This window comes from Camelus ferus, chromosome 4 (genome assembly GCF_009834535.1).
Source record: "Camelus ferus isolate YT-003-E chromosome 4, BCGSAC_Cfer_1.0, whole genome shotgun sequence".
NCBI lineage: Eukaryota > Metazoa > Chordata > Mammalia > Artiodactyla > Camelidae > Camelus > Camelus ferus.
In genome coordinates this window covers 8,940,341-8,958,581 of record NC_045699.1, presented here as the reverse complement: position 1 = coordinate 8,958,581, position 18,241 = coordinate 8,940,341, and positions in this window count along the sequence as shown.

Here is an 18,241-nt window from a genome sequence, read left to right as displayed (position 1 = left end):
TTCTCCCTTACCTCAGCAGGCAGTTAATTCAGCTTTGTCTCAACCATTTATATTGGTAACAGTCTATACATTTTTCAGAGTATAAAAGCCCAGGTTGGGAAATCAGGTTTGCAGCAACATAGCCAAAGGATGATGCAATCAGATGTTAACCTAATCAAACAGGCAGCTCTGTCAGTGGAAAACTAATCAGGTGTGTTTTACTAAGTGTACAGAAGGCTCACTGGTAAGAACACTGTGTGTCCTTTTTACCAGGAAACTTCTGGTTTACGCCTGTTGTCCTGGTAAAATTATTAATAGCAGCTCTTTAACTTTTAGAAGTGTCCTGTTTTAGGGTGTGCATTCCAAGGAGTTCTTTATGTCAAGCAGGAACTATTCATCAGACTTCATTCTGACTCTATTCTAGTCCTCCATAATATTACCAATAATATTTTATTACTAGTAAATATAGCTCTCAGTTATTAATTACCTGTAAGGGACTGCCCTGGGCTATAGGCTTCATGTGTATTTTTGATCTCATGCAATTATCACAAAGGTCCTCTGAGTTAAAACTATTATTACCACCATTTTACAGATCTATGCAGGATCAGAATCCCCACACACAGTCCCCAGAACTCTGTACTTTTGAAAGCTTCAGGGTAATTGCAACGCATCTGCCCATGGCTGGGCACTCAGGAACCATTGTACTCATTGATGCAGGAGAGGTGATGATAGATGACACAGACATCCTGTCCACTAGGGACTTGGAGCTACCGAGGGTGTTAGACAAGGACATAAATGCCCGATAAAGGTATATCAAATGATAAAAGCTAAAATAATTTTGTAATGAGTTTGATGTCCTTCATTTAAGGGGAAACAATTGTTGGGGGAAGTTCAGTGCCTCACAAACAGTGGAGCACCCTTCCTGAGGCAAGAGTGAGTTTTATACAGTGTTAGAAGAGGCAGCGGGAAATGGGGCATGATTGTCTAGGAAGCTGGGATCTCCTTAGGAGGTGAGCATGTCCTAGTCTTTAGGATAAGGTGAGCTAGTGGGTTGGAGGATTGTGACCAGTGTGTGTTAGGTCTCCTTCACAGTGTTTCCCGTACATGCAGACTGACGTAGGTTTAGATTTGTGATGTTGGCTGGGCCGCCTCCATTTTGTAGGTCCCTAAATGCGAATTAACTTTATCAGATATAAACTGCTGTGAAATAGACTCAAAGTACAGCTGTGGTGTCTAAGAGCTGTACTATTTGCATGGAGACTGAAGGCAGGAATTTCTGATATTTGGAATGGAGAAGACTTTGGCTATTAACTTCTTGTTCGATTTTTAAAACTTTTATTACATCATAGCCCTACAGAAGATTCTTGGTAAAAGGAAAATTATTTTAAAACATTCCAATCCAAATCTGCTTTGATTTGTATCTCTTATGGTAGAGGACGGTTTTCATGTGTCCTTGGGAGGAAAGAATTCAAAAATTGGACCTTAATGGAGCTTGGTTTATGGAGAGAAGAGAGACTGGGTACAATGAATGAAGTGTTTGTGTGGATTGTAATGAAATATTTACCTATAGGAGCACGCTGTTTATAAGTGTTCTTCCACAATTTCCTTGGTCCTTGAAAGGAAAAATGTTGCCATGGAAACAGTGTTACAAACAAGGCAGAATTGCATACAGATGAATCACAACATCATATGGAAGATAAAAAAGCAAATGTTATCCTATTAGGGCTGGCTTTATAAAGCTTAACAATTACAGCAAATATTTCAGTGAGGCTTTCTTATTGTTTCTCTCAAAGGAAATGAGGGAAGTACACAGGACGGTAGAAGCTGTGAATTGTATTTATTTCCATAGTATTACTGCATTGGGGCACAGATCTGTTGCCTCAGCCTAACATGGTGTCCCAGGCTTTTTGACAGGGCACTGGTTGAGATGGTCTGCATTCAAAGATGTAGTAGAGGAGTTCACACACACACACACACACACACACAAGATGAACATGACAAGATGTCCTTTTACCTGGTTGAAAGAGCCAGGTAGATAGACCACTCCCTTCAGGGTGTGAGGCAGAGAGTGAACTGACAGTGTGGTGGTTCTGGGGCACTGCGGTGAGCCTTTCTGCAGGGCAGGATTCTTGATGATTCTTTGGGGATCTCTGAGATGCCATGTGCAAGTCCCACAGTCATGTACTAATGCACTCTAAATTAACTGATTTAGGATATGATGACATATCATCTGTTGCTTTAAGTAAGCTATGTCCTGGGACTGGGGAATGACTGTGTTATGGGCATTTTTTTTTTTTTTTTTTTTTTTTTTACTTTTGGACACAAAACTGCAAGGACTGATAGGCTGCTCTTGGCTGTGAGACTTATCTCAGTGATTCTCAAACTTAAGCCTGCTTCAGGATTGCCTGGAGGGCTTGTTAAAACTCAGATTGCTTGTCACTACTGGGTATATATCCAAAAAAACCCAAAAACATTAATTTGAAATGATACACGCACCACAGTGTTCATAGCACCCTTATTTACAATTGCCAAGATGTGGAAGTAACTTGAGTGTCCATCAACAGATGAATGTATAAAGAAGATGTGGTATATGTATACCATGGAGTACTACTCAGCCATAAAAAGTAATGAATTTTTGCAGCACCATAGATGGACTTGGAGGGTATTAAGCTAGGTGAAATAAGTTAGACAAAGACAAATACTGTATATTACTTATATATGGAATTTAAAAATACAACAAACTAGTGCATATGACAAAAATGAAACAGACTCACAGATACAGAGAACAAACTAGTAATTACCAATGGGGAGAGGAAAGTGGGGCAGGGACAGCATAGAGGTAGGGGATTAAAAGGTACAAAGTATTGTATATAAAATAAACTACAAGAATATATTGTATAATGTGGGGAATAGAGCCAATATTTTATAATAACTCTAAGCAGAGTTAAAAATTGTGACTCACTATATTGTACACCTGTTAACTTATATGTATTGTACATCACCTATGCTTTAATTTAAAAAAAAAACCCTCAGATTGCTGAGCTCACTCCTAGAAGTTTTGAATTGGCACTTCTAACAAGATCCCATGTGACATGCTGATGCTTTGGTGAGAGGACCACATTTTGAGAACCACTGCTTTACCTGAAACTCACTTGATGGAGAGTATGGGATCATTGGTCTCACGGTTTCCTTTTCTGTTCCCGCTAAGGGCGGGGCGGTAATGTGGGCAGGTCTTCAGTGGAGAAGGCTAAAGCTGAGACTTCATTGTCTGAGGTAGGTTTAGTGAAGAAGAGGTTAAGAAAAGGACTCTCTTTAATTAGTTTCGAGGCAGTGCAAGAGGGACTGTTTTCTGGACTTTTCTGTAACTGACGGAAGTTGAGAACAGAGATGTGAGAACATGCTGCTCGGAATAGTTCTCCGCTGACAACATTGGCATCACAGGGAAGCTCATTAGAAATGCAAAATTCTGGACTCTACTCCAGACCCGATGAATCAGAGTTAGTGTTTAACAAGCACCCCAGGTGATTCAGATGCAGGTTAAAGTCTGATAAGCAGGGGGTGTAAGAGACAGACAGCCAACTTGGGGCCAAGACACCTGACTGCCTTTCCGCAGCTCTCTGGCCCTTACTGGGCTTCCGAGAGGGGCAGGGGGCAGATTAGTGACCTGCCAGTTTCCTGCCAGCTTTGGGGCCCTGTAATTGAGTCACAGCCCGGCAGGTCTGGACTTGTTCTGCCATTTCAGGAGGCCTGCGCCCTGAGGCGTCTGAGGTCCCGGTGCTCCTTCCCTCCACGGCATCTCCTGCCCTCCCCCTGAGTGCTGGCGTGAACCCCTGTGTGAGGACAGTGCTGCCACTGCTGAGGACGTGCCCTCATTCCATGCACCCGAACTCCTGGGAACCCAGTGTATACTCTCTTATGAATTAAACTGTGAGTCGTCTGGGGAAAGTGCGTCCTGTCTGAGGCAGTGTCTAATAAGAAAGCCCTCGTCCTGCGTAACCTTTAGGAAAACAGCTGGGTGAGCCTCTGCACCTTGGCTCTTGGGAAGTTACATGATCACAGTATATCCTTAACTTTCATGGAGAAAATATCCCCCCAACTAGCAAATGCTGCCTTTAGGAAATATGAAGTTTCCTGCCATATCAAAAAGTTAAAAATAAAACCATGTGCATTTTCAGATTTGAAACATGAGATTTTTTTTTTAACATTTTTAAATTGAGTTATAGTCATTTTACAATGTTGTGTCAAATTCCAGTGTAGAGCACAATTTTTCAGTTATACATGAACATACATATATTCATTATCACATTTTTTTTTTTGCTGTGAGCCACCACAAGATCTTGTACATATTTCCCTGTGCTATACAGTATAATCTTGTTTATCTATTCTACATATGCCTGTCAGTTTCTACAGATTTTAAACTCCCAGTCTATCCCTTCCCACCCCCCTGAAACATGAGTTAATTAATATAAAATGGGTTGGAAAGATGTCTGGTGGCCCAAATTAATAAACAGGATTTCATAAGAGAATGTTTAATCTGTTTGATAGGATAAACTGTTTATATAGACTTCAGACACACCAGTTTTCATATAAAGCATATTTTCTTTATTTTAATTTTAATTTTTTATTGAATTATAGTTGATTCACAGTGTTTCAGGTGTACAGCAAAGTGATTCAGTTATACATATTTATCTAACCTTTTTCAGATTCTTTTCCATGATAGGTTATTACAACATATTGAATATAGTTCCCTGTGCTATACAGTAGGTCCTTATTTATCTATTTTATATATAGTAGTGTGTATCTGTTAATCCCAAATTCCGTCTTTATCCCTCCCTCCACTTCCTTCAGTAACCATAACTTTGTTTTCTATGTCAGTGAGTCTGTTTCTGTTTTGTAAATAAGTTCCTTTGTATCTTTCTTTTTTGTTTTTAGATTTCACATATAAGTGATATCATGATGCTTGTCTTTCTCTGACTGTCTTACTTCACTTAATATGATAATCTCCAGGTCCATCCATGTTGCTGCAAATGGCATTATTTCATTCTTTCTTATGGCTGAATCATAATCCATTTTATATATATATCACATCTACTTTATCCAGTCATCTGTTGATGGACACTTGGGTTGCTTCCACATGTTGGCTATTGTAAATAGTGCTGCTATGAACTAAAGCATATTTTCTAATGTCAGCTCTGTGATGGTATACTTACCCTAGTTCAGTGTTCACGAGCATTGCATTTTATATTCCTTTACTAGTCCATCATTCTGACTTCCTACTGATTTAAACTCACTTTCTCTCAAATCTGCCCCAATGAATTAAGCATTTTTTTTGGCTGTGAGATGTTCCTACTTGCTATTAGAGGATTTGCTTGTTAGACGAGATTTCTTTTGGTTGTTTTGTGAGAGGAACTTTTGATTCTTGTTTTGATTTGTATTAGCCCCAAACTCTTATTTCCCTTCTTGAGTAGGCTTTTTCCTGTTCTTTTGTCCTCTGCCAGTTTGGTTTCTACAGTCAAAAGATCTTTGCTTGCGGTTTCTTGATTTGCATCCTTTGCCAGGCAGGTACGAAGGGTGTCCGAGCAGTTTGCTGGGAGAAATGCTGGCCTGGAATGGAGGCAGAGCCCTGCTGTTTGTTGCGGGAGGAAATGCTGCAGAGACAATGGAGTTGGGTTTTCTGTGGACTAGCTCAGGGTCAGAGGTAAAGCGAAAACGTATCCTTGATGGAAATCCAAGCTATCTGCTGGGATGGGAAAAGGAAATAAGAATTATGAGGAAGGAGCCATCTCTGCAGCCAGAATCCTTATCACATTGTTTGGAGTCTGTTACGGGAGCAGCCACTTCTGTTTCAAACAGTGTCAGATTCTAACAGGAATTTTGTGTGCTGGAAGGGAGACTTTTGCTGTTGCTTTCTCTTTTTATGTCAACACTGTGTACATGTTTCTTTTAAAGGAAACTAGGATAGTCTTGCATAAAGCTTGGAGGGTGTGCAAAATTTATTGTGGCTTTGTTTGGAATAGCAGGACCCTGGAAACAACCCAAATACCCACGAATATGGGATCACTTAGATAAACTGTCACACATCCATATCAGGAAATATACAGCCTTTAAAAATATTAAAACAAAAGACAGGGCACGTCATATCTCCATATACCGATATGAAAATCTCCAAAATATACAGTTAAGGGTAAAAAAAAATAAGAACTATGAGATGGTAAGAACAGAGAGTATGGTAAGCATTGGTGTATGATTACTTGAATATATGTTTATATACACGTGTGTAGGTATAGAAATCTCAAAGGATGCAAAAGAAACTAGTAGCACTAATTGCCTTTATGAGAGAGAGAAGCTTGGGAGATTGACTATTTCTATCGGGTATCTTTTTGTTCTCTTTGAAATGTTTTACTTTGTGTATTACATATTGACGTAAACAACCAAACAACGAAATTCAGAGATAAGCATACGCTCAACCAGGTAGAGGAACAGCACTGTGAGGCATAGCTGCGGAATGCACCTGGGGGCTTCCAAGAGGAGGTGCACCTGGTCTGGCCTGGCTGTTCAGCCGCAAAGGGGCTGCAGCCACCATGCTCCCACCCCGAACCACTTGCACCTCGCTCCCCAGGCTGGGCGGCCTCATAGGATCAGAGATTCACTCCTGAGGGCCTCTCTAATGGTCACGTCCCTGCAGGATGCTAATTGACTGAGGTTTGGGGGCGACCAGAGCCCCGGCCTCTGCCAAATTTCTTCTTCCGGCCGCTCGATGGCGGTCCCCCAAGCCATTCATTTTCAGTTTATGAAAACACTGGGGTGGATTTAGCTTTTCCGTTGGGAAACAAAAAACAACACAAAGGAATCTTCTTTCAAAATAGTGGGCATTTGAAACCGGTGCTGCAGCTGCAGGGACTATCTCAGTCTCAAGCATTTCGTTTTCTGAAAGTGCTTTAAAAAGATGCTGGAGAGGGAGCCCTGAGCGCTTTTGGAAGTGGAGGACTTTGAAAGGCTGTATTTATCTGCCCTTTGCAAAAAATCAGTTCCTCTGGGTAGAACTTATCAATCTTTTCAATTCATGGCACACACAAAAAATGACATTATTTGAAGAGCACTTGGTGTAAAACCAGAGGGAATTTGAGAGCATTTCTCTGAGGCATATATTTAAAAATTAGCTTCTTTATGTTATAGAATTATGATAAATAATATGTCTATAGTATTAGAGAAGACATTGTATTTGTTTGAAACTTCCAAATAAAATCTGTTCAAAATTTTAAATGAGAAAATCAAGCCTGTTTCCATGAATATAACTTTTTCTTTTATTTTTGAAAAACTTCAAACATATACAAATAAAGAGAATAGTGTAATGACCACTTCCCCTCCATTACACATCTAGGACCTAGATTAAACAGTTATCATCATTTTGCCTTTTTGATTTCATCTACTCCATCCTCCGTTTTTTGCAGGAATCTTTAAATGCACATCCCAGGCATCATTTTTATTTCCTCTGAAAATACTTAAGTCTAAATCTCTAACAGATAGGACTTGAAGAATAATTATGATACCATTATGACCTTCAATAACTTAGAATAATTTCCCAGTATTATCTGATATCCAGTGCATGTTTAGTTTTCTTCATTTGTCTCAAAAATGTCTTCTTACTGTTGGTCTGCTTGAGTCAAGATCAAAACAAAGTTTCAATTGATGAATATGTCTTTTAAGCCTCCTTGCATCTATACATGGACATAACTTTTTTCTATATACTAAATTTTATTTATTCATAAATTATACCCTGTGTATTTTAAAAAAGAGCTTTATTGAGATATAATTCACATGCTGTGATAGGCTGAAAAATGACCCCTTTTACCCTCTGCAGAAACATTAGGCTTTAATTCCTGGAACCTGTGTTACCTTACATGGAAACAGGATTTACAGATGTAATATATTGAAGGATCTTGAAATGGGGAGATTATCCTGGATTACCAGAGTAGGCTCTAAATGTAGTCACACGTATCTTTATAAGAGGTATATTTGGCATACTGAAGGCTACATGACAGTGGAGCAGAGAGAGATTTGAAGATGCTGGCTGATCAGAGTGATGCAGACACAAGCCAAGGAAAGCCAGCAACCACCAGAAGCTGGAAGAAGCAAGGGATGGATGAATTCTTCTTCCTGGATCCTCCAGGAGGAGCACGGCACTGCCAACACCTTGATTTCAGCCCAGTGTTACTGACTTTGGGTTTCTAGCCTCCAGAACTCTGAGAGAATACATCTGTATTATTTTAAGACAACAAGTTTGTGGATTTGTTACAACAGCCACAGGAAAACTAATACACATGCCACACAAATCACCCGTTGAAAGTGTATAATTCAATAGTTTTTAAGAGTTGTGCAACAATTACTGCAATCAGTTCTAGAACGTCTTATCAGCCCATAAACTTTAAACCCATTAGCAGTCATTCTTATTCCGTCCAACCCCCAACCTTAGGTGACTACTAATCTACTTTCCGTCTATAGATGTGCCTGTTCTAGATATTTCATATAAATGGAATCATACAACATATGGTCTTTTGTGTCTGACTTCTTTCACTTAGCCTAATATTTTCAAGATTCATCCATGTTGTAGCATGTATCTGTATTTCATTCCTTTTTATTGCTGAATAGGAACATAACTTTGTAATATCAGCGTATAAGCTTAAAATATCTGTGAGAAAACCCTGATCAACACCTTTTTAAAAGAAATAGCAATCTTCTCAAAATATTGGTATTCACCATCGAAACTTTGTAGGTACAAACCAGTGATTAAAAGTGTTTAATCTATTTTTAAAGCCATTCTAAAATTTGTAATGGTTGACATTCTTTTTAAAGAACCTAACAGCTCATTCTTTGCTCTTTTTGACAAATGTGATGTTGGAAATTCTTGTGATAATGTGAATGGATTTCAAGTCCAGTAGAAGTTTATCACAGCAAGTGATTCAAGATAACGATGAAGCTCTGTTAGCGCTTGGACACAACCTGAGAGGGCGTGGTAGCCACACATGGGAAGAAGTACAGGATAGATGTGAAGACAAAGACGGGGCCGCCCCTGAAGCTGGTGTGCCAGCAGCCTCAGCTCAGCCTTGCTTGATCTACTGCATGTTTGCCCTGCTCCTTCTGTAGCAGCTGCAATAGCCCTTGATCATGGCAGAGGTGTGCCTCAGTGGGCCGCTGAAACAGACAGCCAGGTGGTAGGGCATCTCTATAATAAGGAAGAACAAATCTGACTCCATACTGGATCTGTCTCTTTTATTTTAACCTTTATATGAATTGCTTTTGCTACATGTTAATCACTAAAGGGGTGTCCCCTATAACTTAAAGTATACATAATGGCCAATATCCAGGAACTCTGCCTCCTATGCCTGAACATTAAGCTAAGATACTTTGTTCAGCTCACAAGAAACATCCTGACCAGACCCAACTATGAATGGCTGCAGGAAAGAAGAAATTAGCACATCCCCTCTGGAGTCTGGCTGAAACCAGGAAATATTTACAACAACCTGTCACCTTTTTTTTTTTTACTATCTCCTCACCCACCCCTCCCCAACCTTTGTTCTATAAAAGTGAAAGAGACTAGCATCCAAATTTGGGCAAGATGGTTCTTTGGGACACTAGTCCACCAACTTCCTGGTCTGCTGGTCTTCTGAATAAAGTCACTATTCCTTGCCTAACAACTTGTCTCTCGATTTATTGGCCTGTTGTGTTACGAGCGGTACAAGCCTGGACTCAGTAACATCTTGGTCTTGCTCATCCTATCACAGTGGAACAAGGACTCTCGGTGTCTCAAGTGTCCCTCATTGTCCCCACCCTATCAGAGCCCACTCCCCAGGGGCTGTCCTTTGAGGAGCCCTAGACCAGACTGCTCCAAGTCAGAGAGGTTCAGCAGCTCACTGTCCTCCATTCATGGTTTTCCCCGGGCACACCCATTGTAAAGCTCTGCTCTAGGTTGGCCATGAACATTTGGGGCCAGTGTGTGATGGGAATGGCAGGAGGGCACATAGAGTCACGCCTGGTTCTGTAGTCTTGTCAGATTTCTGTGGATCAGTGACTGTGCTATGGGCCTCTCTTCTGTCTTCTTTCTGAACAGTAGTGTCATTGTGCTTATGTTATCCCTGCACTGACATTGTATGTTGGGAGTTTGGGAAGCAGATAACTTGTCACATTAGACAATAGGTCTTCTGATCGAGAGGAACTGATCCAAGGAGCTGTACCCGAGGAAGCCTATCTTCAGGCAGAACTAATCTATGAGAAGAAAAATTAGAACAGAAGATGCCTCTGAGGGTGGGGTGAGAAATGAGTGTTCAGTGGGCACAAGAACTCCCTGGGGTAGGGGAGATGTTCTGCATGTTAATGGTGATGATTACATAGGTCTATACCTTTAGTAAAACTTGTTAAATTATAAGCTTAAGATACATGCATTTTACTCTGTATACATTTTGCTTCAAATAAAAAACTGCAAATGTAGAAAAGCTATATGGATGAGTGTTTCCTAGACCTCATCATTTAGGTCTTAGTTCAAATGTCACCTCCTCAGAGAGACCTGCCCTGACCCGCTGTGGTTGCCTTGTTCTCAGTCTCCATCATGTAACTTATTTTATTCATAGTGCTGATCTATACCCAAAACCTCATTGAAAAAATGATTAATCAGTTAATTAATTGGTCGGTTGTCCCATCGCCTTCTACTACTGTGTAAGCTCTATGAAAACAGGGACTATGTCTGCTTTTTGTTCACAGCTTTATCCCCAGTGCCTGACATGTCACATTTGCCCAGTAAAAATTTGTTGTTAATGAATGAATATGTACACAAGGGCAGAAAAGTTAAACTGACTAACATAGATTAAGTTCCTTCTGTTTGAAGAACATAGGATGCGTAGTATACAAGGGAGCTTACCATCATCAAAGGAACCAGTCATCCAGTTTTGCCATTCCTTTGATAAAAATCTGCTAGGTGCCTCCTGTGTGCCAAGTGCTGGACTGAAGCGTTGCATGACAAGATAAATACAGCCAGATTATTAGTTTAATGGGAAGGGGCAGGCTGGCTACTGGAAGAGGGGCGGGCTCCTTGCATCTCCACATGCTTTGGAATATCTATCTTTAGGTCCATTTTACAGATGAGTAAAATGAGTTTTTGTTTCAAGAGTAGTAACTGCCTGTTAAAGAATGAGACAATCAAAATCAGAGCCCTAGGAGACTAGTTTGGACCTACCCACTACGGGGTGATGGGGGCCTGCACACTGGGAAAGAAGCAGGAATGATGGAGGAAAGAAATGCTTCCCCTACAATAGCAGCTCCCATTGTATATTTCCTACAAGGAAAGTCAGACCTTGGCTGTTAAATTTTATTTTTCTTAAGAAACGTTCTTTTATAATTGTTTTCTAAGATTCATAGGCTTGCCATGCAATTTGTGGTTGTGGAAGAATTTTAGGCAAACGTTTTTAAAGGTTACCCATTGATTGATTAATTGCTTCCAAAACAATCTATTGAATAGACCTTTATCTGAAAAATGCTTTCTTTAGCCCTCATGGTCACCCTGTCTCAGAAACCGGAACTCATCACAATCACAATCACTAGCCCTCTCCCCAAGCACTTCCTGATCAATGAGAGTTCACACATTTCCTTCCCGGCAGAGCTTCGGGACAGAAATAGACACTAGCCAGCTTGGGCAGCATTATGAGCAACACTTCCAGGAAGTAAGCAAACAGTTGGTCTCTGCGTCCATGAAGGAAGAGTATGAGAAAGCAGATTTAAATTTCAACAGGGACAACAGGAGCTGGACATAAATGACAGCTGACTAATACTAGAAGACTTCCTTAATTGGGCCTAAAAGGAGCAGTGAACTAGGCAGCTATGCATGGAATGATTTGAGTGTATTTCTGTCTAGAAGCAAAGAAGAGATTTATGACTTCTTTTTTTTTTTAAGTTTGTTTATTTTAAGATTGTGAAAGTAATACTTGCTCATTGTTTCGATTTGGAAAACATAGAGGAACACATAAAAGATAAATATTTCTCATAATCCTACTACCCGGTCATAGCCACTATTAACAGATTGATGTATTTCCTTGCAGTTGTTTTCATATATATAGTATGCATAATTTTGCATCTTGATTTCTCTCATTTAGCATCTTCCCACATTATTAAATATCCCCCAAAGCCCATTTTTAATGGCTATAATCTCTTGTAAGAATGTATCATAATTACTATTACCATATCCTTATTTGAGTCAGTTTAGGTTGTTTACAATTTCTCAACATTATAAATAAGAGCTGAGATCAAAAGCTTTACATATAAATCTTCCTCTACATTTCTGATTGCTTCCTTGGACTAGACCCTTCCAGACGAGCTCTTCTTAAGGTGTGACACTCTAACCAGCTCCATCAGAATCAGATATAAACGCAGGTGGGGAGTCCCATCCTGCACCTGCAGAATCTGAATCTTTGAGATCAGGGCCCAGGAATCTGCCTTTTAAATAAAAGTTCCAAAGATTTTTTAGGCTCACTGAAGGTTAAGACTCATAACTCTAAGAGGAATTACTGAATAGAAAGCCATGCATATTTAAATTTTAGGTTCTTGACACACAGTGTCAAATTGCTCTCTGAAAGCCTTGTACACTTTATACTCCCACCAGCAGCGTCTGAAGGTGCTCAACTCACCAAACTCTTGAAATACATCTTTGTTAATTTGATGGGTGAAAAATGGTGGCTTCATGAAATTTTTAATGGATGTAGTATTTGTTAATATTACAAATAACTTGTGATCATTTTTGTTCAGTTAATGTCCGATTTTTCTACAGTTATATATTCTTATAATTTTAGAACTCATTCTATGAAAGTACTTGATGGTGTTTTATTCTTTTAATGCATCAATATGTTTGTATTCCTCATATTTTAAGTACATCTCTCACATTTATTTTCATACAAATGTCAGTTCCTTGAGTGCAAGGACTTTTGTTCTGATTTGTTCGTGGCTGTATCCCTAGCACCTATAATAGCGTCAAAGACACAATAGTCTCTTAATAAGTATTTTCCAAATTAATAGATAGGTGACATCTCTGTATGTGTTTCCCTTTTGCCATGAAAACACGCACACACATCACTGTGCGCATACACACACGTGGCAGCAGCAAGGCCAGCTCTACTCAGTAATCTTGCTTCATGATTTCAGGTCCCTTTCTGACCTGAGGTTCCATGACTTGCTTCTCTCTCTTTGGTGACCCTATTCCAAGAGATACCAGCAGCTGTGAAGGCAGGAGTTCTTCGGTCAATGAATAAAAAAATGGATGTGAGTAAAGTAAGTTTGCTGACCAGCATTGCCTTCTCCTCTTACCTCATCTGCAACAGAAGGCCCCTTTCTGAAGGGCCCTGGCCTGCGTCTGCCCCAAGAATACGGAAGTGCAAGATTTGATTTTCACTGCCTTGATTTTGGGCAATGTGATTTCAGTTTATAAGGCATCTTGTTTGGCCAAGCATTTCTGTGAGAGCTGTGATAGGATTGCAAGCCGAAAGAAAGAAAGAAAGAAAGAAAGAAGAAAGAAAGAAAGAAAGAAAGAAGAGAAAGAAAGAGAGAGAGAGAGAGAAAGAAAGAAAGAGAGAGAGAAAGAAAGAAAGAAAGAAAGAAAGACAGGGGTAGGGGGAGAGAAAGAAAAAGAAAGAAAGAGAAAGAAAGAAAGAGGAAAGCAAGCAAGCAAAACCAACCAAGGTGATGTTGTCAAAGTGGTCATGCTATATGCGTGTATTTGAAAAAGACACGTTATCATTTGCCTGAGCAAAATGTAGCCGTTTTACCTTAGAAAGGTTGCATTCTTCTAGACGCATATGTTCATGCTTCCCATGGGTCCCTTTCTGATGGTGGGACAAAAGAGCGGTGTTGAGAAGGGCTTGGTTCCGTGAGGTCAGCATGATCTGGTCCTTGGAGGTACACCTAGTACATTGCCATTAAGAGCTTCCTCTTATCTTCTAGGACTTTTGAAAAATAATAATAGGACCACAATTTAATGGCATGGGACCTACATTCATTGACCTTCCTGACTAAGTCACTCACATTTGCGTAAACTTGAGGTGCCAACTTGTGCTTTGATGAAAATATGTCTTTTTTTATCCTCCTAAGTGTAAAATTGAAATATCTTGACCACTTCTTAGAAAAGGAACTATCGTCTTTGTTTTGTGTTGTTTTGTCTTTGTTATTTTGGAGGAGGGTGGCAGGTGCTGGAAAGAGAGATCAAGAAAGACGTGCACAAGTTTTGAGCACTTGCTAGAGAGGGAGATGTAGGTGGCTGTGCTGCCGTTTTAAGACCACTGGCTGCAGAGGCAGGTCACCACTGCCTTCAAGCCTGTGCGCGTGTTTCTAGTTGAGAGCCTATGAACCCAAAATATCATCTTCAGGTGTTAATCTAAATCGCCTTTCTGATTCCAGTTTGTTCTTTAATGAGTTTGGGTGACACATGCCTGTTTTTCCAGATAAAGAGATCCCCAGTTTAAGCTGACTTTAGAGGCTTCAAACTGGCAAAACTGTACATTAAGTCTCTGGGGCCACACACCCCATTACCCTGTGATCCTCCTCTCTCTCATCCCCCAGCTTCCTCCCAAGCTCTGAAGTTGTTGGGATATAGACAGTGTATCTAGAGCTGTCCAGAAAGTAGAGATCCTCTGTCTTGTAATCTCAAAACTTGCCTATTAACTTGCTGAAAAAAAAAACATTTACTGGAACTTTTTCATACAATAGAATGGTCATAAATTAACTATGATCATGCAAGGATTGAAGAAATCTGAAATATATTGCTACCAAAGACAGGCAGCCTCCTTCCTTAAAGTGAGTTGAAGGCTGGAAATAAAGATTTATAAAGTCATAGAGAACTCGATTAATTGAAAGTCCATGAGTAACCAGGACTAAGCAAAATGCAACAGATTTTCCTTTCCCATAGGTTCAAAGATGGCAATGCTGTTCTTTGAATTCCTCATTGTCTCATTAATCTAGAAGCATACCAGTCTTTAGGAGCTGGTGGGGAGCCCCTTGGTCTGTAAGTCCTTCTTAACATAAAAGGACAAAATTTAAAACCTCTCTCACAGCCATCTCTAACGTTGGCAGGATTGCTGCCAATATCTTTTCCTTGCAAAGAGTAAGGAAACGTAAAAACAGCAACAGCACCTCTCCCAGGGTCCCCCAGGCCTTCCTTTGTAACTTCTTTCCTTTAATAAAGGGAAATTGGCGTGCTACATTGTGTCAGAGTTTGGGGCCCACGTAGACACGGATGGGAAGTAAAGAGTGACCGGCTGTTGCTACGCCAGGTGTTCGCTGATTGTAAAGCCGAATAATGGATAATAACCATCTCAGTGGGTTTATCAGTGCAGTTTGCTCTCTACGAGGCAGAAGAGGTCACTGGAGACAATGTGCAGGCCTCTCATCAGTCCTACTCATTAACAAGGCACTGCTAGCTGAAATTCAGGCTCCATTACTTACACACAACAATGGCGGGAACCCTGCGTCCAGGTGTAATTAGGCTTGATCAGGGCTAGGGTACAGTTGCTCTAATCGGAATCGCTCAGAATTAATTTTATACTTGTGAAAGGATATGAGGTGAGATTGATTTAATGGTAACCAAAGCAACCTCATCTTCTATAACTCTCCAAGGGTAAGAGAGAAAAGAGAGAGAGGGAGAAGAGAGAGGAGAGAGGGAATGGGGGAAAAAGGAAGGCAAAGGAAGACAGAAAGATGACCATTTTAGTTCTATTAATTTTATTGTAGCTCGTTAGAAGGAGATGTGTTTCAATGGGAACAAATATATTCTAGCAAGGTGATCACTGCCTGGGTCCTGGAAACCTTTGTAGTTCTCATTATGAGCCTAAAACAGATCCTGTGATGCTTAATTTCCTCTTCCTTGTGGTCCATTTCATATGTGTTTGGAAATAACTTGATTAGAGCAAGAATTTCAATTTGCAGGAGGAGGAGGAAGATATTCAAGCTGGGCACTATTTCCTTTCTCTGGTAAGAATCAGTTCTTCAGCTTTTTACCTTTGGGACTGTATCTCAGGCCCGATGCCACTGGCTTATATGAGAGCAAAAAGGAGATTCTGGAGACCTGTATGTGAAATAGTTTAAGAAGTTACAGAGATGTGGGAAGTGTAGTAAGGGGCTATATCGAATTCCTCACTAGTGAATGTTCATTTGTTTTTTTTTTTCAGGTGAAAAAGATGGTTCTCTGGAAATATAATCTCACCTTTAAGGTTTGAGATAATTGGTGCAGTGTGTATGCATATGCATACGTTTCCATTTATGCACACACATGCAGATAATGGTACACATGATTTGCTCCATTCATATGTGTTTGATCTCTAATATTTAGATGTTGTAACTGAAATATTTGCTCTGTCTCCTTTATCCCTCCTGGCAGATTTATGAATCTCTTCCCATACCAAATCAGCTTCACAAGTAGAAATATCACAGTCATTTTGAGGATAGGACACTGTTAAATTTGTTTCTTAAATACATCTCTGATGATTATATGAATGAGAAAATGGCATGTAAATATTTTGAGTCATTTAAGTGAGTAGGAAGTGTTGAAGCAAAGACACTCTCTTCGAGATTTAAAAAAAAAAAGAATTTTCTAGTTATTTTTTTCTTTCTCTCTTGGATATAACACCTAACTTACTTAAATAATAAAACTGTAATAAACCCATGGAGAAATCACTGAGGTGAAATCAGTCCATATTATTGCATATCTCACTAGGTAGACTTTTCATGTTTCAGGTTTAGTTTTTATGTCACTTGTTGAAGATTTGTGGTTTGAATAAAGCATCAAAATTAGCCAAAATTCATTTTTATTCCTTTGGAGCTGGAAATGTTACAATACCTTAAAAAACATACTTCAGATATATTGCTTTCATTGTTTTTCTTTTGACTTTGGTAGCGTACCCATTACCCAATATAAGAAGAAAAAAAATGCATTACCAAAACACCTTTTTTGTGTGTGTGTGTCTTTTTTTTGTTGTTATGGAGCAATTTTTCTTCTGAAATAGTTTCTTCTGTATTTCTTTCCTGTTATGAAAATCCTTAGAGTAAAATAAACAGAAAGAAGGTTAAAAATGAGAAATCTATGCTAGCGAGAGAATTAGTCTAAACATGAGAAAAACCCTGTATTCTAACAGCAGCAGAGGAACACCTTTCAGAAAGGGTGCTTTTGTCTGATCCTAAGTTCAGGGGCTTGCCCTCACTGATTGAAGCACCCCGGAGTTAGAGTCTATGGTCAAGAACACACGACTGTGGCCTGGATCCTTGTCTTCAGGGCCGACGTGGTCTTATGTCAGATTTGCTAAACCTTCCAAAGTGGGAGAGTCAGTTACGTTCTATTTGCATTTTCTTGACCTTCTTCCTCATAGTCAGCAGCGAGGGCTACAGGACAAGTAGGGAGCTGTTTGACATTCTCGGGCCTTCACTGCAGAGCTGGCCACCTGGGCTTCAGGCTTCCTTCTCTGCTCTGTATCTCATGTACGCAGTTCCTAGTCTGGACTTGGGATTTGTTGGCGTTGAGCTTTTGGTTACCTATTCAGTTGACCTGCTCATTTGTTTCTGGCAGAAACCTCAGGGCGAAAGATCTCATCCCCATTTCTTTGAGAATATGGAGAGATGTGGGTTCAAATCAACATATAAACAGTAGCTCCCCTCTCACGGACTCACCCCCATCATCTGTCCTTTCATTCATTCAACAAATACTCACAGTCCAGAATCGAAAGTGAAAACCTGGAAAAAACATTCTTCAATTAATCAAGATGTAAGAACTGGAACCTCATTTGAAGACACTCCCACGCCCCAGTAGTACCGGACTTGTCTGTACCTCGCTTCTTAAGGTCACCTAGCACATTACTGGTTCTCACACATCCTGGAGTTGAGCCATCCTGTGGTTTCTGTGCTGGAATCCTTCTGTCTAGGCAGCTTCTTTGTAAGACTGTACTCTTGCCTGGTGGCGGTGACATACCAAGAGCAGAGCCCTGGGAGCGCTCTGCCTCGGCTGTAGGCAATAAGGAGGCTCAGGGTTTGTAGAGAATTAAAAAGCAATTTAAAAACTGATGAGAATTTGCTCTGCATCTTATTATTACCATATGCTGGCAATTGTAAACAACGTCAGAGATAAAATGCTCCCTCCCCACACACAATTTTGTTGTACTAAGTTCTAAATAATTGCTGCAGTTGATGTTAAGTGAGGTAGCCATATGCTTTTCTGTTGTGGGGCAGACATATTTACAATTTTAAT